The following is a 26,086-nucleotide window of genomic DNA, read 5'->3' as shown; positions in this document are numbered from 1 at the left end:
TGCACGAACGTCTAATACGCTTTTGCCCTCTTTACGTTTGAGCTTTGCATTCCCTCGGAGGATCTCCACAAGGTATCACGGACATAGCCCAGCCCATAATTCTGGGCCTTGCACCTTTACCGCCCACGCCTTCTTTTAGCGGGGAGCAGTGGCATCAAGCGAGCCAGTGACGTAGAAAAAAAACAACGATGAATTCAAAAGCAGGGAACTAAGTGTCGCGTCATTAGCGAGCGGTAAGTATACGTTTGTGGAGACGCCAAGCGACATTACGTTTTACGGGCTATTTTAGCTGGGCCGTGCGTCCGTGCGTGTGTAGCTGTAACCTCTGACACTTCCGGATTGCCCGGGACGAACCCATGGGAACGTGCGAGAAGTTTCCTGGAGCGCCCCCGTTGGCTTCCACAAAAACAGAACAGTCAGGCATGACGATGCAGGTAGGGGATCAGCTCTCTAGGATTTAGGAAGGCAGAAAAAAATTACAAATTTCGGTATGGGCGTTCACATTTGCCACTTTCTGAGGTTTCGGATTCCAGTGTGGTTCACAATGTATTCAAAGGCACCTTTCCCTCACCAGACAGGAACCACCGCAGCGTGAACTTTAGTGTAAATTTTAGTCTCATTCTTTCGGTTTATCTATGACCAAAGGTAAACCCACCTTTCGAGCATGGTGACAAGCATTTGCGCGCCCGAATGAGGATAGTACATACGCGCAATGTTAAGAAAAAAGTGATTTTCAGTGACCAACATACCACACATAAAAGCGTTAAGAAGTTTTGGCGGGCTAGTTCGTGAACCATCTTCTGAGGCACAGTGCAGGCATAGACAGGCACAAAAGCAGCCCAGTAGTGATTGAGCATTGAAAGGTTGTATTGCTTCTCCTTCTTCAATCAGAATACTGGATGTTGTATAAATGAAATGCTGACAGAACCGTGCTATGATGAAAAACGGTGCGTACCACTGTACCACGAATGAAGTGTGATACCGAAATCCGGGACAAAACCGCGAGGGAAATAACTGAGGCTGAAAAGATATTGAAACAGGGAAATGCATGTTTCAGCACCCCTTCTTTAGCACTCCTGCAAAAATTATAGTCTGCGCTGATTTTGCTGAGTGTACTTGTTGCTGTTGCCGCAATTTCTTCCTTTTTTTGTGCTTGGCGCATCTATCCATACCGACATAGCTTGCGTGTATTTATTACTGTTCATCTTCTGAAAAAGGAAGAAGCAGTAGAACAGTACAGTTGTTAGCGCTACACATTAGAGGAGAACAACAACAACAACAATGTTCGTCGGTCTTCTTTACTTTGTGCATGCAGTGTCTGCGGCTGCGTTTTTCCTCACAAGATCCGTAAAAGCGACTGACTATTTATTTTGAGATATAGGTGGAACTTTTGACAGCCTTACTCATGCGCGTATTTATTTCTACACCAAATACAAAGTTTTTCATATCATATATCTAACACTCCTCGTGCCATTCTTTCTACTGACAGCTCTTAGCACGCAGACATACTACCACATTATTTAAAAAAGAAACCGGGATTTTGTTTCTCCTTCCAAAGCATTACATTGTCGTATCGCTTATGAAGTGATTCGAAGCGCAGTACCGCTGTCATTGCAGTGATGACTGTCTTGTGCAGTTTTTCAGGCCAGTGATTCCGAGCAAAAAACTATTGAAGCCACCTTCATGTACGGGTGGGAGACGTGCGGTGTAACTTTGCGTTCAATGTCCGTGTAAATGTGGAACGCATTAAAACATTGCACAAATAATCGAACTAAAAATAACTCGTAATACCTGCCATCTGCCTGCAGCTGTCCGCTCGCAGCGAGTTACTGTGGCTTTAACTCCATCATGCTAAACAAAGCAACATTGACGGCAAAAAAAATGGCGAACAAAGCGGACTCCTGAGAAGTACATCTGCATCACCTAGGCACAAAAAATAAAACAAGAACACTCCGAAAGAATCACACATCACGTGGCGCTGATTCCGCTTAAGTCGTTCCAGACCATAAAATGAATTTGTTCTATTCACACGGCACTGTCAGCAGCATTGCTTGGTTGCTGATGGAAGGCTGAATCAGCATATGGTAAAAAAAAAATGTAAACACTTATTCAGCACTCATTATACATTTGCTCCTTTTCCCAAAGGCTCTAATCTTTGCTCCTTCAGTTATTCCCTTCCAATGAAGCCTGAACACATTTTCGCTAGTAAAAAGAACCCAACAGAAAACATTCGGCAACGCCATCCTTTGCTTCCACTATTCCTCCATTGCAGTGAGGCCTGGCCATCCTCAGGCAACGCCATTGTACCCTATAGTGCCAGCTTCGACTAAAGTTAATTCCATGCACGCGCAAAGCCGTAATCGCTACTCGTTTGAGTAGCATTATTCGATTAGCCCAAGGTGCCTGGCTTGCGCTTTGCTCACCACGAACGGGAAACGGCTGCGTACGTGCGCAATTATGCTGGAGTTGCGCGTCGTTTCGAATGACGTTAGATGAACGGCTGAGGCCAGGGGGCAGGGCTTGCTAGAGGTGGTCGTTAGCTAAGCTCAGGCTAGCAGAGCACCATTAATTCGCGCCTTCGCTTCTTTATTTCATGTCTTGATACGTCACTCTTTTGTGCCACATCCGTCGTAGATTGTCAACTATTGGAAAAGTGCGTAAACCAGTCACGTTGTTTCCATCGGCCTCGAGTCAATAGAAAAGAAGGCGAAGTGGCTAAAGCTTCACTCTGGCTACATGCTAACCTATGCCGATGCTTGTGAGCTCCAGGAAATGTTCGCTTGCTTTTTCTCAGTTGAACTAAATAATACAGAAGTAATGTGGCAATTCTCTGCCCGCAGTTTGCCTTGATACTGTGTGATTAGTACTTTCGCATGTCTTTTACAGCATTGTTTTCTCGTGAACACCCTGGCACCTCAGCCATTAAGCAGTCCATGGATCGTGCAATACTGCCTGAACATTTTAGGGCACTTTATCGAGCTTTTTTTTTTATTATGCTATTACGTGTAAGTCATGATTGCTCAAAAGACCGTTGCGGGGTGTGGCGCAAGGATGAACGTCTTTCATCCAGCCTAGAAACCTCGAAGCCCTTGTTACGGTAATTCTGTCCTTATACGTTACCGTTCAAGGAGCCTTACAGCGGCATCGTGAGGGACGAAAGAATAAAGTAGGTCCTTATACTTTTATAACAAGAGGACTTCTCCATAGCTGACGCGGGTCCCGACCCGGGCGGCCGCTTTTCGATGGAGGCGAAAAGCAAGGCGCACGTGTGCTGTACGATGTCAGTGCAAGTTAAAGAACCTCAGGTGGTCGAAATTTCCGGAGTCCTCCACTACGGCGTCTCTCATAGCCTGAGTCACTTTGGGACGTTAAACTCCACAAACCAACCAACCGACTTCCCCATAGCTGACTTGACGTACACAGCTCGCGCCGATCTGAAACCTAGTACCATCTCGCACTGAAGCTTATTTCTGTGCTCATGATTACATTTAAGCGCTAACCGAGAGGGACGGAAAGAACGAAACAATGTCAGAAGAGTAACCGAAGGTAGACCTGCGGCGAATTAGGTGATTAGCTAGTCCGTACATTGAGATTTGTTTTGGTTTCGGTTTCAGTTTTGGTTCGACATTCTGGTTCGACATTCCGTTTTCTAGGTCAAGCAAGCTTCGCACTAACATCAGCAAAACCGATGCGGGGTGAGGTTAGCGGTTGCGCACTGCAACATTTTGAGGCTGCTTTGCGCAACTTGATAGGGCAGTGAAATAGTGTTGTGCTCTGCAAACCATTGTGCATAGATGGATGTTGACGAAGAGGAAGACATGCAAAGCACAGCGCGAGAAAATGGCTGTTGGACAATCAAGATGATTTGCTGCGACGAGGAAGTAGATGTGCAATGCAGTGGACAACGAAGTCGCCATGAGGCGCGGTTCAGGTGTTCACAGGACAAGTGTAACAGTTACTTGCGCCTTTCCTTTTCTGTGAACTAAATATTATTAATTCGCTGAGAGTTTGAAACGTATGAGGGGTTTATTTTAGTTTATATTGATCTCAACTTTTGCATGCCAACTACCGTTTACCAGAGGTCAAATGCCGGATAAAGGTCGGTAAAACACAGTCGAATAAAAAACTAAATCTTAAAAAAAAAGATAGTCTGTAGTTTTATCGTAAACGTCAGAGTTTTTGTAGTTCTATACTATTTTTCTGTAGTTAGGTAGTTTCTTTATATGACCCTGTTCTGTAGTCTGCAGTTCTGTTATTACTTTTTTCTTGTAAATATAAAAAATTGATATTACTACGGATATATTTGTTGTGATAAAAGGATCACTGGCAAAAAATACACATGAATTCTTGAAGTAGGATGGACAGTTGGGCGAGTTGGTACAATGGCATAGTGGGTGGAACAGCGCGAAAAGACTGAAACACAAGAAGAGACGCGCTCGTCTGTTGTGCGTCTCTTCTTGTGTTTCGTCTTTTCGCGCTGTTCCACCCACATAAATTCTGTTGTGACAACACAAATCTTGTATTATTTTTTTCTTACTGGGAATAGGGGAATAGAAGCTCTAATGGTAGCACACTAAAAGGTCACACGAGTGCCTTTTCGACCTGGTTTGCTCACGCTGAATACCGGCGCTGAAGCCATGCAACTCCTTAATCCAGTTCTGCATTCTCTTGGCTTCTATGATTGAGTGCGACGTTGTTTTGCTTCCCCATAAGTGATGCCTCTTTTTGTCTTGATGGATTTGGAGGGTGTGCTAAAGAACGGACGATTCCGAAGTATGCGGAGCACGAATGCATGCAAAAAAAGCTTTTCTATCCAATATGTCAGAAAATAATAAATAGCAGCTAGGAAATGTTTTGTTTGTAATGAACTTCAGGCGCGAATGAACTGCGTCGCAATCTCTAACCAAACACCGTTCTTGCCTTAAGGATGAAAAAAAAAAAAAACGGGCTTTTTGTGTTGACATTAAGCAAAAATCCAAAGTTGTTTCATTTCCGTGTCTTGCTTGCACGGTCCCATCCAAGTGAAGTGAGGCGTAAACAGAGTGCACAGACGGCCGCGTTAGATTCGCGAGTTCTTCAGATGCACAGAGCAGACGATTTTCTACAGACCATCTCTGGGACAAAATAAAAGGCAAGCAAATTTGTCGCAGCCAAAAGTGGTGTTTTGAGCTAGCGAAAAACGGAGACTTGGAAGAAATTCAAGGAATAAGCGGTTGAAGTGCAAGCATGCTATATCAGTTTATTGATTTGTTTTTATTTAAGCGTTATCAATAGTAATCCAGTTTTCACAAAGATGCATGGCAGAGTTAAACCTGAACACTAAAATAAGTTTCATAAAGTTTTTTTCATGACACCATGCAACGACCAGGAAAAGGTATAAGAAGATGCACTAAACAGGTTAATTCATTGCAGTCAAATCGTTCAATGCTGGCCGCAGCAGGATGAGGACAGATAATGTAAATTATTGCGGGCTTTTGAGTTCGAAATGTAAGAAAATTTAACACTCTCTAGTAAACATTAGCATCAGAAAGGAAGGACAATTTATATCTTTATTGCGCTTATGGACACCAGATGCCAGTATCATGAGTCTAACTTCGACTTGAATACATCCCCACCACCTCGTCCGTTAAGTGAAGGGGGCAATTAGACTCATTTATGCATATCTCTATAGTGCTCCTTTATGAATCCCAAACGCAGTTCTTTGACGTCTTCGCGCTTCATATTTAAAACAGAAACAAGAATGCTGAAGCCTTAGAAAACCGAGGGGAATTTGGAAACTGTATTTTCTGTCATGAAGGGTTGCAAATAATGCCATGAATTTAGACCCGGTACGCCTGACCAATTCCACATCTATTTTAATAGAGGAGGCTCTGGCCACCATAAGCGTACTTCTGAGTTTCTTTGGAACTTCTTTAATTAAGATGACCTGCTGGTTCAAACGTTGCACTATTCTAAGAAGTCCAATTCATAACAGCGAAGACGTGTTACAGGTACAAGAACAGGCTGTTTAGTTGAAAAACAGCAAAAATAGACGATCAAAGCGCTACCCAGAGTATTGCAAGGAACGCTTTTGAAAGCATTATAGTGTGAAGCTCACAGAATGACAGCTCCAAAAGAATAAATAAATCTGAAAATACTGGTCTATTTCTGCCGCTTAGTTTTCTATTCAGCTGCACTAGGTGGTATCCAAAAAACTCCTACGTTGCCCTGCCAAACCTCGTTGTATTGTTTCATCAAAAGATAAAAGCGAGCTAATGAACAAAAATATCTCTGTTCTTTTTTTTTTTTCGCTTAAAATTATTAGCTCTTCAAATAATGTACGATTTTTGTGTGCAATGATAAACTCAACAAATTGATTTCTTTTGTTTCAAGTAAGTAGAAATGGTTGAAAATGGTATTATTAGTGGGAGGCAATGAAGCACACCAGTAAAGCAAACGAGCAAGCCTTGCGACGTAAATATTTTTCACGTGATACTTGCTACAATAAAAGAGAAAATCAAATGCAAGTTTCAAGCGCTTTATCTAAGATAGGGCCTCGCTGATCGCGTCCTCAAGGCAAGAAATACTTCGCCATTCCACATATCAAAACCAAAAGAGACGCAAAGAAGCTACAGCGCAGACAAAATAAACGCGGTGCAGACAACGGTGGGAGGGGGGCTTTCCTCATATTTACAGCTGTCATGGATGCAGAAAGTCGGGCATGCTATTTCCTTTTTTGTATTCTACTCTTGCACAGGGCCTCTCCATCTCAAATCACGCTACGTATGTTCTTTTGCACAGGGCCACTCTATCTCAAATCACGCAACGTATGTTATAAACCAAACGGTATGCACCAACAAAAATACGCGGGAGCTCACTAAATTTCCATACAAGAAAAGCTGAAAGCATCTAGCCAATACTGAGCAATAGTATAATCTACTAGTATAATCAGCTCATTATACAAACATTTACTACCTGCTTATTGGTTGCTGAGCGGGGGCAAATAATGCATCTAAAAATACTCGCAACAACTACAACAAAAACAAAAATGTTGACCGCTTCTGTCACTCCACTTTGTCCGCGTGCGGAGGGATACTTGCACAACTTTCTTTGTGATATATTGATCACACAGCTGCTTAAACAAAACAACTAAAAACGGACGAAGACTATTTCTTCGATCAATCTCCTTCTAACGTACTACCAGCCCTAAATGCCTGGGCGAGTTTGACGATTTTTATTTTTGCGAGGTCTGCGTGGAGGGGCAACAACGTCAGTATAATTGATTCAAGAGCAAAACGTGATAGCCAGTGAGCAAGCTGACGCCTTCGCCGAGAACCGTGTTATCGCGCAGTTACATCGAAGGCAGCTGTCAGCTGGTGCCTAATATCTGGCTGCCCGCATGCAGCGTCACCAGTGGCTTTAGAGTTTGTCAAATCAGCCATGGCACTAAGATGCATGAGCTCTCTAATTAGCCTGGCACCCATTTGAACTCGTAGCACCGAATACCAGCTGCTTGGCCCAGTTGATTAAACATTTTTCATCCACTAAGAGTACTGAGATGTCGCTTAAGAGCAGAGAGAGCAATAGTTTTTATTCTCGGTAAAAAAGAGGAAGACTTTAATGATGAATTGATGTCGCCGCATTGTCGATGTTTAAATCCTTGCAGGTAGCATGTGACATTAACCTCCAGTTATTCAGGCGGCAATAGCACCACCGCAGCAAAACTCAACTAATAGATACAGAACGGAGTTTGCTGTCGCTGGTCTGTGACCTCGAAAGCACCTCTCATCGCGCGCACAAGGCGTCATGAGAGTTGCCACTTACCACTGGCAACAGCTGCATTTTAAGAAAGTGTCCTGAAGAAACATTAGAAGTTGGACACCACTTGCAAACTCTATGCTTTTCTACATCGTATTGGAGTTTCTACTGTGAAACGACAAGCTTCTGACTGAACGTATATTTTTTTTCCTCGTTGCAGAAAAACTCATTTATTAAATGGGATGAGAGGTTAGCGTGTACGACCTCCTCCATAATGCACTTTGGCGCGGAACCACACCGTAGAATCTAATCACAACCTCGATCTTTTTTTCAGCACTTTTTGTGAAGATTCTGCATTGTTTACCTTCTCAAAAGAAGGAAAAAAAAAGAATATCGCCTCATCTTCACATTCATCTCTTCGCAGCCTGAGGCCATCGTTTCCGACTAAAGCATCCAAATAGTGCCCTGCCACACAGAGAGCCCGCCTTGAGTTGAGAATTTGTCAGCTCGTCATGCCCACAACCCAACCAGTCTATCGCGTCTTGAACGGCTTGCAAAATGATGTCTAGGAGCAAACGTGCACATAGAAGTCGTTGGAGTTGGAAAAACACTGGATGCGCTATTCGGAGGTCGTGAGTTCGGCTCTCAACATCGGCGCATTTTTTTTCTTTCCGCTTTGCAGTCAATGTTCTTTATCCCTGAGATCATCATAAGACTAATTCTTGTAAATACCAAAAATAAAACAAATATATCTCCAACGTTTGCCGTCGAATCGTAGACTGTTGGCTCCTTTTAATTCTATAATAACGAGCCTCTCATTTCTTCTTCAATTGGCTGCTTAATTGCTTGCGAAGGTCACGGTTCTGGCAGTCTTGAGGTCGAAAAGGTAGCGTAGGAGGGATTTCGCACAGCTTCCGCCCTCCCTGATGATCACGTGCTACGTGACGCTTAAGGTATAACAAGATGTTCCACATCCACCGCTAGGGATGAGGGTGGCGCTGGTGAACGCTCTCAGATTTCGGTTACAGTGGACACAAATACCCAACAAAGTGGAATGTTGGACAGCTGTCGATGTAGCTCAGTTGGTAGTGCACTGGACGCGATATTCGAAGATCGTGGGTTCGACTCCCACTATCGGCACGCTGTTTTTCCTTCTGTTTTGCATTCAATATTCTTTATTCCTGAATCATCATAAGACTAATTCTTGTGAATACTAACCACAAAACAAACAAAAAACAAATCCCCAAAGTTTGCCTTCGACTCGTAGACTGTTGACTCCTTTAAATTATATATATATATATATATATATATATATATATATATATATATATATATATATATATATATATATATATATATATATATATATATATATATATATATATATATATATATATATCAGTATAATGCTTCAACGAGGCTTTTGAACTACTATCGCCGCTGATTTCTATCCCCCAAACCACAAATGAGAGCAAAGGTTACATTTCGTGCCGAGTAAAGATACACGTGAAGCTTCCTTTATCGCAAATAATGGAAGGGGGTTTCTGAAGACGCTCTAGAACCATGCAAATAGTATTTAATGCCCGAAGTCAGTATTTAGAAATTAGGAAAAATTGACTTTAAGTATATGTTTATGGCTGCATGATTCCAGCAGTGCCTTTTAATAGGCTCACTTTGCGAATGTGGGACGTTCCAACCGTTATTTCAATATTGCTGCAAACAATTTCTTACATAATGGCGGTCATTTCGTAAGCAAAAGGCCTTAGACTTCATTAGGCATAATAGTGTTCAATGTCCGTTGAGATAATTTCTAGAACGCTTACATAAAAATTATTTAAGGTCAGGTAACATATAAATGACGAGAACTCTGCTGCTGCCGTTGCCAGCTTGGGTATTAAATGCGAAAATGTATTCTAAAACCTAAATCACAATGAAATTTGCGCGATCCGTTAACGCATTTTGGTGAAATAAAGATTTCCAGGGATGACCGAACATTTATTTACTATTGGCAACATTCGTGATTCTGCGTCGCAATTTATTCGTTCTCATCTAAGTTGCGGGCATCTTCTCTTCTCTCTAGTCATGTGCCCTGTATTTTCTTAACCTTGCTCCGAGCTATAGCCTATTGGCCCCTAACGGCACGAGCTTGTTGCCAGCAGAAGGAGGAAAATAGTAGCATTCTCGAAACGTAACATGTAGGGCTTGGAGAGTGATGTTGGAGGCAGACCACGAATGTGCTTTGCTGAGAGCGAGAGTGCGCATTTTGTTCTTGCTGATATGGCGCGTGCGGAGAATAATACTAACTCATCCAACCGAAAGCAGAGACAAACACGAGAACTCTGCTAGCAAAACAACCGAAGAACGCAAGCGCATCCAATTGCAAGGCCCAAACCCGGGTGAAGAACTGCGTGCGTGTGGAGCCGTGCTCATTTGTATGCAAGGCATGCCGCGAGGTTGTGGTGCTTCCACACCCGCCGCGAGGCATGGTCGGCTGCAGCCACCGACGCGAGTACAGTCCGCGTAAGACTCGCGTGGGCGCACTGCTGCTACATGACGAGGCAGGCCCCAAAGCACTTTGTCTGGCCACCCATAATCGATACCCCCTCCTCGAAAACAGTTCGCGCCCTGTTGGAGATGACGGCGGCGCGAAACACAAAGGGGCTTTACAATTGACATCTGGTTGCGAAAGTGGAAATAGCCCGAATGATGCTTACGGGCTGAGAGAGGAGTTAAAAAGCAAGTACTGAAACTATTGCTTCCTGAAGTTAATGAAACTTCGCCTTCGAAGTTCCGCCGAAAAAAGTTATTTGACTAGTTGGAGGCGTAGCCTAGAAAGGGAAGGAAAAAACTCTCACCTCTAACTTTCTTGAAGTATTTGCGGGAAATAATTAGAAAGAAGATTGTTCAGTTCAGTTCAGTTTAGTTCATTACCTTAAAAGTCCCCCGTAGGGGCATTACATAAGGGTTTGGTTCTTATACAAACAGAACGTATAATGTTAAATAATTATTGACAAACATGGTCAGATACAATTTGAAAACACGAAGATGGGCAAGTAGTAGCAGCGATTTCGTGGGGAAGGCCATTCCAGTCTGTGGCGGTTCGGAAGAACAATGAAGCAGTGAATGTGGTGGTCCGGGCGGGTGGGCGCGCAACTTGAAGCGGATGGCTGGTTTGATAAGATATGCGTGCGTGCTGCTGGGATATAAGATGCTTGATTAAGGGATGAAAAAAAGACCTTATGATACAGTGAAAGGCTGGAAATGCGACGCCGACGTAAAAGTGTTCATAAACCGGATTTTGTTTTTAGAGATGAAACGCTGATGTTATACGAGTATGACGCATGAATAAATCTTGCAGCCCGATTTTGAACTGATTCTAACGCGTTGGAGAGATATGCTTGGTGTGGATTCCAGAGGGGCGATGCGTATTGGAGTTTTGGCCTAATAAGTGATTTATATGCTAGTAGCTTTACATGCGCCGGGGCATTCTACAGACTCCGTTTAAGAAAAGCTATGGTTTTGTTAGCTGAGGAAATAATGTGACATATGTGTGCTCCAAGAAAAATCGTGAGATAGGTTTACACCTAAGTATTTATAAGACTGCACCAGTTCTAATTGTGTAAGAAAAGAAAAAAAAAAGACTTCGACGCAACATTCCGTCGTTATATTATAAGTAAAGAACGCAAGGAAGATCTATAAGCCAGTTTCAAACACTATTATGGTGTTTGCAAGGAAATACGGGACTTGTGTGCGAACACCGTTAAGCGGAATTAGATTTGGATTATGAAATGGTGCAAAGTCGCCTTCACATGCTCAACAGATGCACGCTTAATAAAGACCAAATTTGAGGTTCTGGAACTCTCAAGGAAAAAAGTAATTTTGGACGCGGAAAAATTGCAACGCAATCCAAAAGGTGAAATAGAACAGCCAGTAAGGTAAATTTCGTCCGGGGCATCACTGCCGTTGAAAAGCTGGAGTTATAAGTAACAGGTGAGAGTTGGATGATGCTTCACTAATGCTTCTTCGTTTACTGTCCATGCTTTTACAGTGTTTGAATTCTGACGCTTTGAAAGAGCAAGCCTTTCAAGCAAGGACTATGCTCCCGAAATGCCAACGTAAAAGACGAAAGTTACTGAGCTTTAGCTAGGCGAGGTTCGAATTCGTCTGTGTACAATTTCTTCCGGTTCTCTCCAAGAAGTGCACCTTCTGCCTCGCGACGTGCTATCAGCGTGCCGTGCTTTCGCGGACCCGTACTCGTAAACCTGGGCGCATAGCCTAAGGCAAAGGAGATATAAAAAAAATCACGAGGAAGCGCTGTTGTGAAACGCGTCGATGACGCTTTCGCACCATGGGTCTAATCAGACCGCGGAAAAATTCTGCGTCGTATTGGAGTTCCCACTGTGAAACGATGAGCTTCCGACTACACGTATATATATATTTTTTTTCTTGTTGCAGAAAATGCAGTAAAGTAAATGGGATGGGAGGTTTGCGCGTACGGCCTCCTCCACAATGGACTTTGGCGCGAAACTACGCGGTAGAATCTAAGCACTATCTGAACCTTTGTTTTGGCACTTTTTGCAGAGATTCTGCATTGCTTTCGCAAAGAAATGAGGAAAAAAAGAATATCATTTTCATCTTCGCAGCTATCCATTCGCAGCCTAACGCTGTCGTTTCTGACTAAGGCATTCAAGTAGTGCCCTTGCACACGAAGAGCCGGCTTTGATTTGAGGATTTGTAAGCTCGACATGCTCACAATTCAACCCGATTACCGCATCTTGAATGGCCCGCAAAATGATGTCTAGGAGTGAAAGCGCACGAAGCCGATTTCAAAAGCCGTAACAGTAAAAAGGATGAACGCAATGCCTGCACTCTCAATGTCCTGCAATGCACCTGCTGTTGCAATCGAGAGGCATAATCGCCAGAAGGGAAGGGGGGGGGGGGGGGGGAATGGGGTGCTCTGGGAAGCTTGAAGGAAACAAACATAAAGATTCAGCAGATTTTCCCATCGCCACGAGTACGTCTTATTGCACATGCCTTCTAAAAGTATGACAAATCGATTCGACAGCCGCAGAAATTGCATGCGCTCAAAAAAGCGATGTCGTATCACTACGAACGTATGCTCACTTTCTACGGACGATAATTAGCACGCCCAGTATGAGAACAAATCGTAACTGAACAGAGATAAAACCTTATGAGGGACACATAAGTTCTGCCTTTGAGGGTATAACACCAAGCCGTTCTAGGCTCTAGTCCCTCTACGCGTACATGCACTTTATTTCCTTAACCTATTAGTTTAAATCTAATTAAATCTTTTAGTTTCTACTGCCATTATTTCACACAAACTCATTAACATAAAATCACAATGTACCTTTATGTTCAAGAGGGGCAGGCATAGATATAAAGCTCCGCATTAACCAAACCATATGCGAATGCGCCTGAGTGGCCTATAGGGAGATGTGTCCGGATCTGGATGCGAAGGTTCCCGGTGACTTTGAATCCAACCTCGCCGTGCCATCTGTAAAGAACTAAACGAGCTGGCAGCTCCTACTAACTCTCTATGATGTGGTATACCGTGACGTGGTAACCCACTACCAGCCACAGCGCGGCCGTGTCACCTACACTCCATTCCTTTTCTGAGGCATGTTCACGATTTTTTCGCTTACAGCACAGACATCGACAACGTTCGGTTTTCTGAAAAATAGTGGGTTTAGGTTTATCACTTTAAAGTATACACAAGCGCGCGCAGACTAATCGAATCTTATGCAGCATGGTCACTAGAGTCAAGACCCATGTCGAAGCCGGTTGTCTGAGACATCAAATTAAACAAGCGATTGAAAGTGTCCTTGAAACTTTGACTCTAAACCGCTTAAGACAACAATTTACAAAAAGAAACTAACCACAAAGACATCCATGTTTTGTCATGTGCAAAATGCCGGCACTTTTGGTTTTTTCGCAATTCTAGACGTGTCAAATGTTTAATATTTTAGCTTCCTTTTAGCACACGCTAGTGGTTATACAGACACGGATCTCGCTGCGTACGTCCACATGCAAATTGTTTTGCGAGTGGGGAGGCGCGGAAGCAGCAACGGCGGTTGGATAAAAAATCGCACCCTTTCCGCGTCTGTAACTGACATCTTCCAGCAAAGGTTTCCTGAGATACTGATGCACGCTTTTATTGATGCATTGGTGCAGCAAGCAGCACTGCCCCCATCAAAAGGGTGCATGATTACCTCAATGCTTCATTTTTGGAGCTTTCGGGAAGTTGGTTGGTTGGTTTGTGGGGTTTAACGCCCCAAAGCAACTCAGTCTATGAGAGACGCCGTAGTGGAGGACTCCGGAAATTTCGACCCCCTGGGGTTCTTTAACGTGCGCTATCATTACGAACGCCCTTGCCAAGGTTAGGTTTTCCTTGTCCAGTGCTACCCTCTCGCTACCGATCTCAACAGCCACTGAGACGACACTGTATGTGTTTGCTAATATCAGGCTGTCTTCATTGGAAGCTTTGGTAACTAGCTCCCTTTATACCTGCACATTTACCTATACTCACTAGGCCGGAGAATTGAATCTTTTCCGTTTCTTCATGTCTTTGGAGCTCCTGTTTAACTTCGCCATACCGCTCATGTCCGTAGGATCGTTATCACTGCTTTTCACATTTGCCTCAAGAGAGCGCCTACCTAAGATCCTCCTTCTTTGCTGCCCCCTTGTTTCGTCTTTGTCAGGCTGCATGCCAATATCGGCGCTTAATAGCAAAGTGTCTATAGTAATTATGCATTCATCATAATCACAAATGTGTAATAATTTGGATGCGACGTTAGCAGCAAAATTATTTACGCCAGGTAATAGTCCGTAATCGAAGAGAAGACGTTCACATCCAAAAACGAACGCGCCTTTATTCTCAGCTGATCTCCTCATCCACTGCGGCGCTGCTGAAAGGCCGGATACGTAGGAAAGGGCAATGGAAATGGAAGGGTATTTGGCGCTGTCTGCCGCGATTGAATTCCACGCAATAAACGAGGAGTTATGCAATGCAGGACCGGCATATGGAGAGCACTCTTGATTCTCATAAACCTGGGAGAGCGCGCGTGGCACAGCGCTAAAGAACGAGTGGATTTGCGTTCACATCGGTGGCAGGCTGACTGCAGGCTTTTCATCAGGTCGTTCATCATCGGGTGAAAGACCACGTGCCTTAGAAATAAGCCAGGCGAGAATTTCCTTCTTTTATTTTTTCTTCCTTCCTTTCTCTCTTCATTTTTCTGTCCTGTGGATGCCCAATTTTTTCTGATTTTCCTTTAAGCAGCCAGCGATATATGCCAGGCTAAGGCGTGCTTGTTTGAATGGCCATATGTGTGTGTGTGCGTGCGTGAGCCTCTGATCGAGCATGAGCGGGGTACGCAGTGGCGTACGCCAGGAAATGAGTTCGAACAAAGGAAGGGGAACAGGAGGGAGGACGTGTAATAATAAGAGATGGCCACCGAAGTGCCCAGGATAATAATGGAAATTGAGGCCCTCTAATGTGAAAGTCGGCCATGCCTGCTTCAGCCTTTGAGCGATGTTTTTGCGAGGCTTATCGGAAGCATAAATTTTGACGGCTTCCACTGTGTCAGGGCTGGAACGGTTTTGTCAGGAAGAAACGTCTGCTCAGCTGTAACTTTCTTCAAATTTTTTCCCTTTTCCTGACTATAGTTGAGCGTAAACCAGCGTAAGTATTCAAAAACATTGAATAAAGAAAGCGACAGGAGAGAAAATGCGAACAAAAATGCCTCTGGAACTGTCAAGAAACCGCGGCTGAAGTCCAGTGTCGGAGAAAGCTTGCTACAAACGAAGAAAAAAATGGGCACTATTTTCGTTTTAATTACTGCACTTCAATATTGCACGATATGTGCGCAGGGAGTAATCAGGCTGTGTAGGAGTTTGTTTTCATCATTTTATAACAGAGCGTGGTTCCACAGATAGGGTTGATTTTCAAAACTGGCTTTTATTAATTGGAGCAAACTATAAAGACGGTAAGGCGTCTTTGACACGGTGTTACCCGATCACCTGACGAAAGCAAAAACATTCAGTTCGCGGTAGGGTAGCTTTAACACCTTTTACACCGAATGTGGGACGAAGCATTGTGTCATACCTAATATAATGCATGGTAATTTAATACCAAAAGCAAACGCATACACAGTTATCTCGCTTCGCCAACTTCTGAATGCGTTCTTTTGACGCTAGCCGTTCACAAAAGTCCAAGTATGACCGGGAGCTGTAAAAGTAAAATAAAAACAAAAAAGCCGAATTCCCTACCCCGGAATCTAAATGCGACTACAGACTAGCTACACTGCCAAGGCTGTAAAGATCGGAAAGGCGGTACGTGAGTGCAGATCCCGGCAAATCTCGTCAAAAAGTGGAAAGAAATGACACGAATAAAAAAAAAAAGACCTAATAGACAGTAAAACTGCCATTGACACTAAATTGAACAAAGGCATTGAACCAATCGCGCACAAAGGAAAGGTACTACGAAATCTCGGCTCGCTTCAATCAAATAAACGGTCGGCGCGGCCTCTTACCGAGAAATTTGCGCGCCGGCCAGCCGGCTTTGAAGCCCATCGACTACGCGTTCTCGACCGTTAACCCGTCGTTTGTTTCGTTTGCTTTTTTCGTTCTATCGAGTTCTTCGTAAGCTCAATCTTTCCCTACTGCCTCGGCACTTTTACTCTCGCCTTCTCGCACTGTCCGAATCTCGTTACGCCTTTCTTTGCAGTGCTGACCACAGCCCCGGTCGGCTGAGCACGCAGCCCTTCTTTTTCCCTTCTAGCTCATCTACTTTGCTTTCTTCCTTCATCTACCTTTTTTCTTTCCTTCCTTCATTTCCCCTTTCTCATTCATTCTTCATGATCGTGTCGGTCCGCGCGCGACGTGACTTGGTAGAAGCCACTACACGGCGGCGCCAGTTATAGGCAAGTCAAATTCGACTTCGGCTTAAGTAAACGGTGTTCGCTCTATGCGCAGCGTCCGTACCTATATATATATATATATATATATATATATATATATATATATATATATATATATATATATATATAATATGGATCTAATGAATGAGGCATGCAGGTCGTGCGCAGATGTCGATACATTAAGGCAGATAGATATTGGCTGAGGTGTACTTGCGAAGGAAATATGAAATATAAAGACAGCCCAGTGGCACATGCATGGATCAATCACGACCTCATCAAGGTGGAGATAGTTCGTCTTGCTCACCCTTTATTCTTTGTTTTTTTTTTTTTCTTTTCTTTTCTATTAGGTGCAACATTTGTTCCGACCTCCTTGTTAAGTCGAAGTCATTTTACATCGTTGCCCAGTTGCTGTAGAGACTCACGTTGGAGGGTACGTCATTAAACAGAGAGCAAGCAGGCGAAAGTAATTTGACAGTGAACTTTCTGACAAAATGGGAACAGAAAGGGCCGCGAAACGATTGGACACTTAAGCTTAATTCACCCTTGATTTTGCTATTTTGGCCTTCGTAAAAAATTCTTGCTTTCAGTGCCTTATTTTTGTCGGTAGAGTTGCGAATCCGTTCGTTCATCCAGTGTTCTTGATGTAGACTATAAAAATCATTTATCGTAAGTATTTGCGTTCGTATTATTGAACAGCGGCACTAAACAGAGTGGCCGAAGCACTATTAGAAATCATAACAATATTATAAAAATTCCGATAAATTATCTACCCCTATTACTAGATCCTCACACAGCAGATACATGGAAACAGTGAACTAGTGGTTGTTTACGAATAAACAGACTTCTTACACGAGCAGTACAGCTAACTTTAATTTATTTTCGTATCATCCTTCTTACCCACCACTTTTTAATGTAAAAGTGCTTACTGCATTTCATTCGACTATTTATTTTTATTTTTTTGTATGAATAACCTGTGATGCTCCTGCCACCATGTAACCGTTACAAGTTAAATGATCTGTCGGAATGATTTTGTGAAAAAGAATCAAGCTTTACTTTTTTCGTAGCTGACAAATCACTGCGTGCTAAAAACTCCAAATATTGTTCACTCAATTTAAAGCACAGAACAATAAAATCAGATGACAAAGCAAGCCATCTTCCACTGCTGTGCGAAAAAAAAAAAAAAAAAGCCCCGACTGATCCTGCGGCACCAACATCGCTTGCGCCGCCTACCTGTGTTCACTGGTGGCAACCTAAATCGCGATATTAACGATGCCCAAGTTACGACAACTTTTTTTTTTCTGTTTTCTTTTTGTGGTGTGTGTGTTGGTGTGTGTGAGGGGTATCACTCACCGCGAATCAACACACAGGCTCTTTACCCGAACCACGGTGTCGCAATTATCGATGACAACAACGCACAGTCCGTTAACTGCAGCCCTCCGCATAAAACGAACACCACCCGAGCAATGCTTCAGATAGTGTGGCTATAAAAGTTAGAGGAGGCGTTCTTCTACGTGCAACTTTCGCTTTATGAGTTTCGTTCGCAACGCAGCAGCCCTGCACGCTCGGAGAGCGAATTGCCGACGGCTCTGGCAGCGCTGCGATCGTGTTGCGAAGCAACAGACCGGCTGGCGAGGCTTTCACGGTTCAGGGAAGGCTTTACGGGTGTGGAGGCACACCTGACTCATAACTCGAGCTTTCGACGAAGCTTGTTTCTTCTCGAGCTACGTCTGTTCGCATGAAGGGTGCGGGGAGAGTGCGGACGGTGGAACTCGGGGGCACGATGCGGCTAAACAACCTGCCGGAAATTAAACTCTCGGTGTACTGTTTGCCAGTGGGCTCTGTTTTTGTTTTTCTTTTCGTATCTCTCAGCTCTCCTGTGGAGGCTAGATCATTATTTTCTTTGAGATGAAAAACCATACAGTGTCTCGCTCTGTTTTGGGAAGGTCTCAGCATAGAGGTTCAGAGAAGACACAGCCGCAATAGTTTTTTAGGGCATTTTTTTTTTTGTTTTCCTCTCATCTGCTTTATTAAAAAAGCTCTTTTAGTGTAATTAAGAAGCTCGGCTGGAAGTAAATGTGTTCGTGCCATTTTATTATGTAAAAGATGGCTTTGGGGCATAATATCAACGTTTCCTGCACATTAACCGTAAATCACAGCGGAGAAAAAACGAAAAGGCAATGAAAGGCAGTATAGACGCGACAACAGTAAGAAGACACCACACTCAGAAAAGAAGCGCAATTCATCCTAAACATTTGAGAAAAGCCTTTGTAGATACCCAGGACTATTCTGCTTCAAAACTGGTATTGGCCTATGCGTCAAAATTACTTAGGAACTAAGTTGCGTGTCATGTGTAGAGACAAACAAAATTGCTCGTGAAAAATATGTCGATTCTCATAAATATAGGTTTTATTGTACGTGCAAATGGGGCCTCTCTGAAATTGTTTCGGAAAACATTTGACAACTTTATTGCTAATACTTTATCAGAAAAATGTGAGATGTATCGATCACATTGTAACTTAGTCGAAAAGAAGAAAATGGGATGTACGTGTCCATCAACCGTCGAGTGATTTCGCAGTGGATTGTTTTGCACCAAGCCGCATCATAGGATGGTTTAAAGCATGTTGCATAACGCGGCACTGAGAAATCCTTGCTCAAAACATTTTTCCGGAGCTTTTTACCTTTCGTAGAACATCAATGGCACATGCGCCTTTTTTTTTTTTTTTTTACTCTTACAGGGTTGTGGTCGTTTCCATTAAAGCGAACTACATTGCACATGCCAATCAATTTTTGACCAGTCTTTTTAAGGTCCTTATTTATAACTGTTTATTTTCATATCTTCATATAATGCACCACAACATGACGTAAGTTTATTACCATATAATAGAAGTTGTTTGGGAGTTACCATGCAAAATTTAGTAGCTAGGTTTAGAGGTATGGCCAGTCGTTTTTAGTATAGTAAACACAAATTACTTTTCTCTTGTTACCTAGCACGTTAGGTCCTAAACTCCTGAGCTCAATACGATGTAGCGTTCTTCTTCTCTACGTAGAAAAAAAAAATAATTTTTTGGACTTTTGGATTTTTTTTTCCTGCCATCTCGTATGGGGTCAAAAATATGTTACTCGTCCAAACAAAGAACGAAGTTTTAAGCTCCGAACTTGCTAGATCATCAGATGTATGTAGCTTAAACCATTTAAAAAAATAGTTGAACCTCTAGCTAGATGAGAGCACAGCATCGGTGAGACTCCAGCCTCTCGCTGCCGTTTACGCGCCCTTGAATAAGTAGTACGAAGTGGGACGTATATGTAAAAGTGTCCAACAAATAGTTAAGGCAAAAGTTTACTAGCCCCATTAGACAAAATTTTGTTCTGTCGGTGACCGCTGCTGCTGTGGTTAAGTTCGACATGTTCCTAAAGAAAGATTAATCATCACGCCGTCGTCGAGCACAGCATGGCGGCAGCGCAGCTAGTTAACATGAGGCACGTGGCCGAGCGAGGCGCAATGTGTTTCGTGCAAGGTCAAGCTAGCTGCGTAGATGACAGGCCGCGACGAGAGTGTACACATACGCCGGAGAGATACGCAGATTGAAGAATGAAGCTCTGCGTGCGAAGAGAGTCGTGCTTGGTACCCCCAAGAAGATCAACGTTTAACAATCCCAGGGCAGCACGAGATAATGAAAGTGCTCCGTACTTCGTGCACAATATACCACGCAGACAATTTCATATCGCAGAAAACAATAACTTTAATGAGAGAAACGAGGCCACGCTTAATGTAAAGCTTTCACTCTCCCACACGTATAAAGTGTCGTTGTCGAATTTGTTTTTTTCATGGAAAACTTCGAGACCACCCCTCTTTTTGATGGAGGCGGTGACTTTGTTAAGTATAACCCCGTTGTGAAAATTAGTGCAGTCGAATATGGAGACCAGAGCGGTTACTTATAAGCTATATGTGCAGTAAAGAGAGTCCCAATATTTGAAGGTGTGAAGGCGGGAGTTCTTTTGGCCTTCAGGGTATGTGGGGAAATATTGTACCAATTGATAAACCGATGGGTACCATGTGGCATTAGGGATCAAACCTGGTACCCCCCGAATGCGATGCGGATGTTCGACCACAATGCCTCTGAACGAGTCTCACTTCAACTACAAAAATAGAGGCTTGAACTGCATACATGTATAATTTCCTTTTACAAAAGCTGTATGGCTCTCATATTCTAACCAATTCCAGTCTCAAACAGTACAAAGATCATTAGAGAACAGGCATCTCAAATACCTGAAAAAGTAAGGTTTTGTTTTTATTTTAATCCCCAATCGAGGTGTTAGCTATTGAAGCTTGTTCCGTGTTGTATTGCAAATCAGTAACGTCCATACTAATTAATAAATCAGCGTATTCATTTCTGTAGAAGGTCCTATGACATTCAGTGTGGGTAGCAGGAGTGTAAGGTAATCTATTACTTTTTTTGCACCAGTTTTACCACCTGTGAAAATTTTTTTTAATTTTGCTGACCATGTTGATTTCTAAGGTGCGAGCCATACAGCAACACATCTAATTTTTTTAAATACGAGTGTGAGACTATAAACTCAGGAAAATACTTAGAAAGGTTGTAAACCAGAAAATCATCAGTAAATATAGCTCCTAAACTCTTTATTGCCACAGCAGCATTATACATACAACGAATATCAAGATTCATCGTGACAACTGACAAAAAACTCGACCCTTCGATCGGAGCACGATCTTTCTCGTGATGTTGCTTCTACTGGAGCGGAAGTCTGGGAAAAAGTTTGTCAAATATTCACGTTGCTTCAACGTGGGAATATATATATATATACCGGGTGTCCCAGCTAACTTGGACCAAGGTTTAAAAAAATCCGGTTTGCCCTAGCAAAACAAATTCAGGGATATTCAGAGTCGCCTATGCTAACATCCAGTTTTTTTTTGCTCTCTAGAGTGTATAATTAGTAAAGACAAATTAGCGATTTATTTTAATCATTGGCTTGAGAGAAAGTGTCAATGCAAAAGTTGATCTCGAAAAACGGATTGCTACGTTGTTCCCATCAAGCTACCACTTAGCCCTATCTATAGGCTTTCACAAAATGCTGTCACATGACCAGCTGTTATTTTAAATCATTCGCCAAGTGCGTAAAAGCATCCTCATTGAAGATATCACGGCCCAGAAAAGCGGGTTTTGTTATCTCGGACGCGCCTCAAGACTTTAAACCGACGCCGCAGTCACGAGGAAGTTCGGTATTATTGCGCCAGGCGCCGTTTTCCGCTGGTAAAAATATCACTTTGCATAAACGCTAGTGTGAAGAGGAAACGAACGTGGTGCGAGTGTGCGTGAATGAGGGAAGAGCGAAAAGAAGGACGATCGGATCGGTGCAGTGCATGTGCTTTTGTCTGTGTCCTTAGTGCCATCCATCCCACAACGTTACAATATATGTCTATATATCATCATAAATGCGTGCGTGCGTGCGTGCGTGTGTGTGTGTGTGTGTGTGTGCGTGTGTGTGTGTGTGTGTGTGTGTGTGTGTGTGTGTGTGTGTGTGTGTGTGTGTGTGTGTGTGTGTGTGTGTGTGTGTGTGTGTGTGTGTGTGTGTGTGTGTGTGTGTGTGTGTGTGTGTGTGTGTGTGTGTGTGTGTGTGTGTGTGTGTGTGTGTGTGTGTGTGTGTGTGTGTGTGTGTGTGTGTGTGTGTGTGTGTGTGGTGTGTGTGGTGTGTGTGCGCGCGCGCGCGCGTGCGCGTATGTCTGTGTGTGAATACCTTAGGACTGACGACAAAACCGCTCAAATATTTCTGCATGTAAGTGATAAGTCTAATGATATATGTTAGTAGCTCAACCAGACAGATCATGTGACGACAACTTGAAAGCGCTGTGAAATCCATTTAGTGCAGGTGCACGTATTAGTGCCAAAGTACTCATTCAGCAATGTCTCTCCTGAGGTTATTTACATCAGGCTGAGTTTAAAAACCATGGTCACGACCCTGGCATGCGGGCGGCGGCTGGCATGGCTGGGTAGTGGGCCAAGATGCAGGCTTCTGGATTCTTCCATTCCGAATTAACCACGTCACCGCTAATTCATGCAGACCCGTTCGTACACTGGCTACGCGGCTCTTTATACGAGCGTTAGATCGCCTTTCGCATCATGTGGCAGCCTACGACAGTATCCTGAAGCTTATTTACGTGAGATCATTTATCCAGCCAGGCCTCTTGACGCGTAACAGTCGAGAAGCTTTGTCTGCTGTAACAGAGAGAAGCTATACTCGCGGCTCAGCGGAAGTGAACCCAAGGTAGGAGGCAACAACAGACAAGTTACTGTTTTTATTGGCGGAGGTTAAGGGCGCAACTGATGTCGACGATACAGTACCACTTCGAGCCCATACGTTTGCCCGGCGGCACGGCATGACTATACTTCTGTGTTTTTGCGCGGGTAACTAGGATTTTAGACCACACAAAGCCATGCTCAACGTTTTTGGAGACGTTGCATCCAAACTTTGTTCCTGCTGTCAGAAAGTAAATATATATACAGCCCGATATTGAAACCCTTATTTGGTAGTGTTAGCATATACATGAACTCGGCTTCAGTAGAGAAAGGTTATAGCATGCGCTTCTGAAGACAGTTCAACCTTCCTTCCTTAACTGTTAATAATAATAATAATAATAATAATAATAATAATAATAATAATAATAATAATAATAATAATAATAATAATAATAATAATAATAATAATAATAATAATAATAATAATAATAATAATAATAATAATAATAATAATAATAATAATGTTTTTATTTACACTCAATGTGTGAGGGAGGGAGCACATCAGAAAAAGAATGAGGGAGCACAGCAGAAAAAGTTGTCGTAATGACAACTTGACAAGGCCGCAGGCCCCCAAAACAATAACAATGACAGCTTCACATCGGCAGTGCAGAAAATATACAATCACAAAGTATACACACTAAAATTAACATAACATAAGTAACATGCGGGCTTCAGGTTTCAATAGAATAGCCTTGGGGAGTGCTGAATTAGAAGCAGGAAAGTAAAAAAAAAAAGAGTATCAGGATATCTCAAAAATGTCGTTAATGTATACTAATAGCTCTTTCATTCAGACATGTTACTTTCAGAGAAAATCCTAGTACGTGTCATGTCCGCTTGAACAGCCATCTACTTACTCTTTTGCTGCCAGTATATTCCCTAGATTTCTTCATTAGGGTGTATAATTTCTGCTTTAGTCGAGCATTAAGAGGCCAATAATAATTGACTAATCATGATTACTTTCAACCGCTGCAAAAGGTTTACGTCATGTAGCACCATTTCTAGGTACCGACTTACACAAATGAAACATAAAGCAGCGGAAACATATTTGGTTTGGTTTATGCGGTTTAACGTCAAAAGACAACTCAGGCTATGAGAGACGCCGTAGTGGAAGGCTCCGAAAATTTCGACCACCTGTGTTCTTTAACGTGTACTGACATCGCACAGCACACGGGCGCCGAGCTTTTCTCCTCCATCAAAAAGCGGCTGCTACGGCCGGGATTTGGTCTCGCATCCTTGGGCACGGAAGTCGAGCGCCCTAACCACTGTACCATCGCGGTGTGTACAGTGGAGTTAGGAAAAATGTATATAATCATTAATCTGAGAGTATCTGAGGTACAAGCTCCGGCCGGCGCGCGGCTAAAAGAATTAATGTAAGAAGGTATTTAAAGAATGCGTACTTTTCTTTATGATTCTTCATATTCCTCGCTAATTGCTATTCGCTGGACTTCAGTTTTCCGGAATCCTTCAGCGTGAGCAGCTGTCTTCGGTGCAAGTTAAACTTCGAAATACCAAAAAGTGAGAGCTTTCAAATACAAGCTTCCGACAATGCAGGTACATTCCACCGCTACTTTTATCAGCGAAAGTACGTTGTTTGATGTTATATACATATAATACGAACCCCCCCCCCCCCCCCCCCCTCTTTCTTATTTCAGAATAAAGAGGCTGCTTTATTGATTTCCGCTCAGAGAAAGGAACTTAAATTGAATGGAGAGCTTAGCTTTGTTCCCATATTATCTGCTTGGAGCGCCAGTGCCTAATCACTGCCAGTATAAGTGAAAAGAATCAAGAGATGAGGAAGTCGTGGCCAATCGCAGTTTTCTCACAGCTGGTCACGCTTTAGCAGGAAGTAGAATTTGATCAAACTAGCTTTCAAGCACTGGGGAAAAAAAAATGAAAAGACACGTTGAAATTTTTGGTTCGCTTTGAACTTTTTGCATTATACAATCTGCATCAGAAGTGTCCACTGTCGAAGAGACTAAGTGAGCACTTATATGAGAAGACGGTGTCTTCATTAGCGCGTAAGAAGCATGAGAAGCGGCGTGTTTCAAATAAGTGCGCGTCGGACGTTATAAAGCAGATTTAATGAGAGGATTACCATTCTTTTACACACCGTAATAAACGTTTAGTCCCATTATTAAAAACAACAGTCCTAAATTATGTCCAACTAAACTGTGCAATACAGCAAGCAAGACTTATAAGGCGTAAATTTTGTTTGACGTTCGTGAAATGAGAGAGTAGCTATATTTAATGTTTACTTCTTGTTTCAGCAATCGTTTTATCTGCATAGCCGGGAGCAGATCTCAGGAGCAAAGCGGAGCGTCGCTTGTTACCGCCCTCCATATTAATGGCGTTCTCTGTGCACACCAGCGTTAGCGACAGATTGTGCCATATACGCTTCTCCGAGCAGTTAGGGCGTCTCTTACTGGAAGGACATACATGGACTATTTCACAGTAAGATATTGTTGAAGAGCACTTTGCAGAGGCATGGTAACCACTATAGCGAGATTTGTTTTGTTTTTTTGCTTTCTTTTGTGTTCTGATGTTCGCGTCACTATTCCTCCTGCCCCCCCCCCCCCCCCCCCCCTTTTTGGTTTTTTAAACATAGGCAGTCTATCATAGAATGATTTTGAGGCAGTAGAACTCCCCGGAAACCCACGTAAATTCATGAGCTTTGCCTATCGTCCCCACTGTCATGCAGAAAGCGTTCTTGCAGTGTGCTACGTGTGTACTCACCATGGTAATTCAAGCGTAGTGATTCGTGACTTCGGTCGTTCCTGTTGACAGAGAGGAGGATGCTCCTCGTCTTTGACGCCACTATACTACATAACTTTGTAGGAATTGGCCTCCTTCCTGCTTTATAGTTTTAGGCTTTTCTTTCCCCACTGCGTGTTGTATGACTCGCCTTCGCGGTTTTACGTGCATCACTTAGAGCGAAGTAGCAGTCGCTGTGATGATACACTAATCGTCATGCAGAAGACAACAAAAAAAAAAAAAAAGACGTGCCGTTCCTCATATACGAAGAGGAAGCACTGTATACGCTATCTACAAATGCACTACGAGATAATATACTGCAGTCCGTTTTTAGGCGTTTCTAATAGC

At 43.0% G+C, this 26,086-nt stretch overlaps 1 protein-coding gene across 1 annotated transcript in view; it reads right to left on the bottom strand.

Annotated features, from left to right (window-relative positions):
- jus (EB domain-containing julius seizure protein) overlaps nt 1-26,086 on the bottom strand; it is a 180,128-nt gene that overhangs the window by 16,981 nt on the left and 137,061 nt on the right. The window lies entirely within an intron of this gene.

Source organism: Amblyomma maculatum, chromosome 6 (assembly GCF_055883805.1).
Source record: "Amblyomma maculatum isolate TAMU_Amacu chromosome 6, ASM5588380v1, whole genome shotgun sequence".
Lineage (NCBI taxonomy): Eukaryota > Metazoa > Arthropoda > Arachnida > Ixodida > Ixodidae > Amblyomma > Amblyomma maculatum.
Note: the sequence above shows the minus strand (reverse complement) of the source record. Positions and strands in the feature narration are given on the sequence as shown.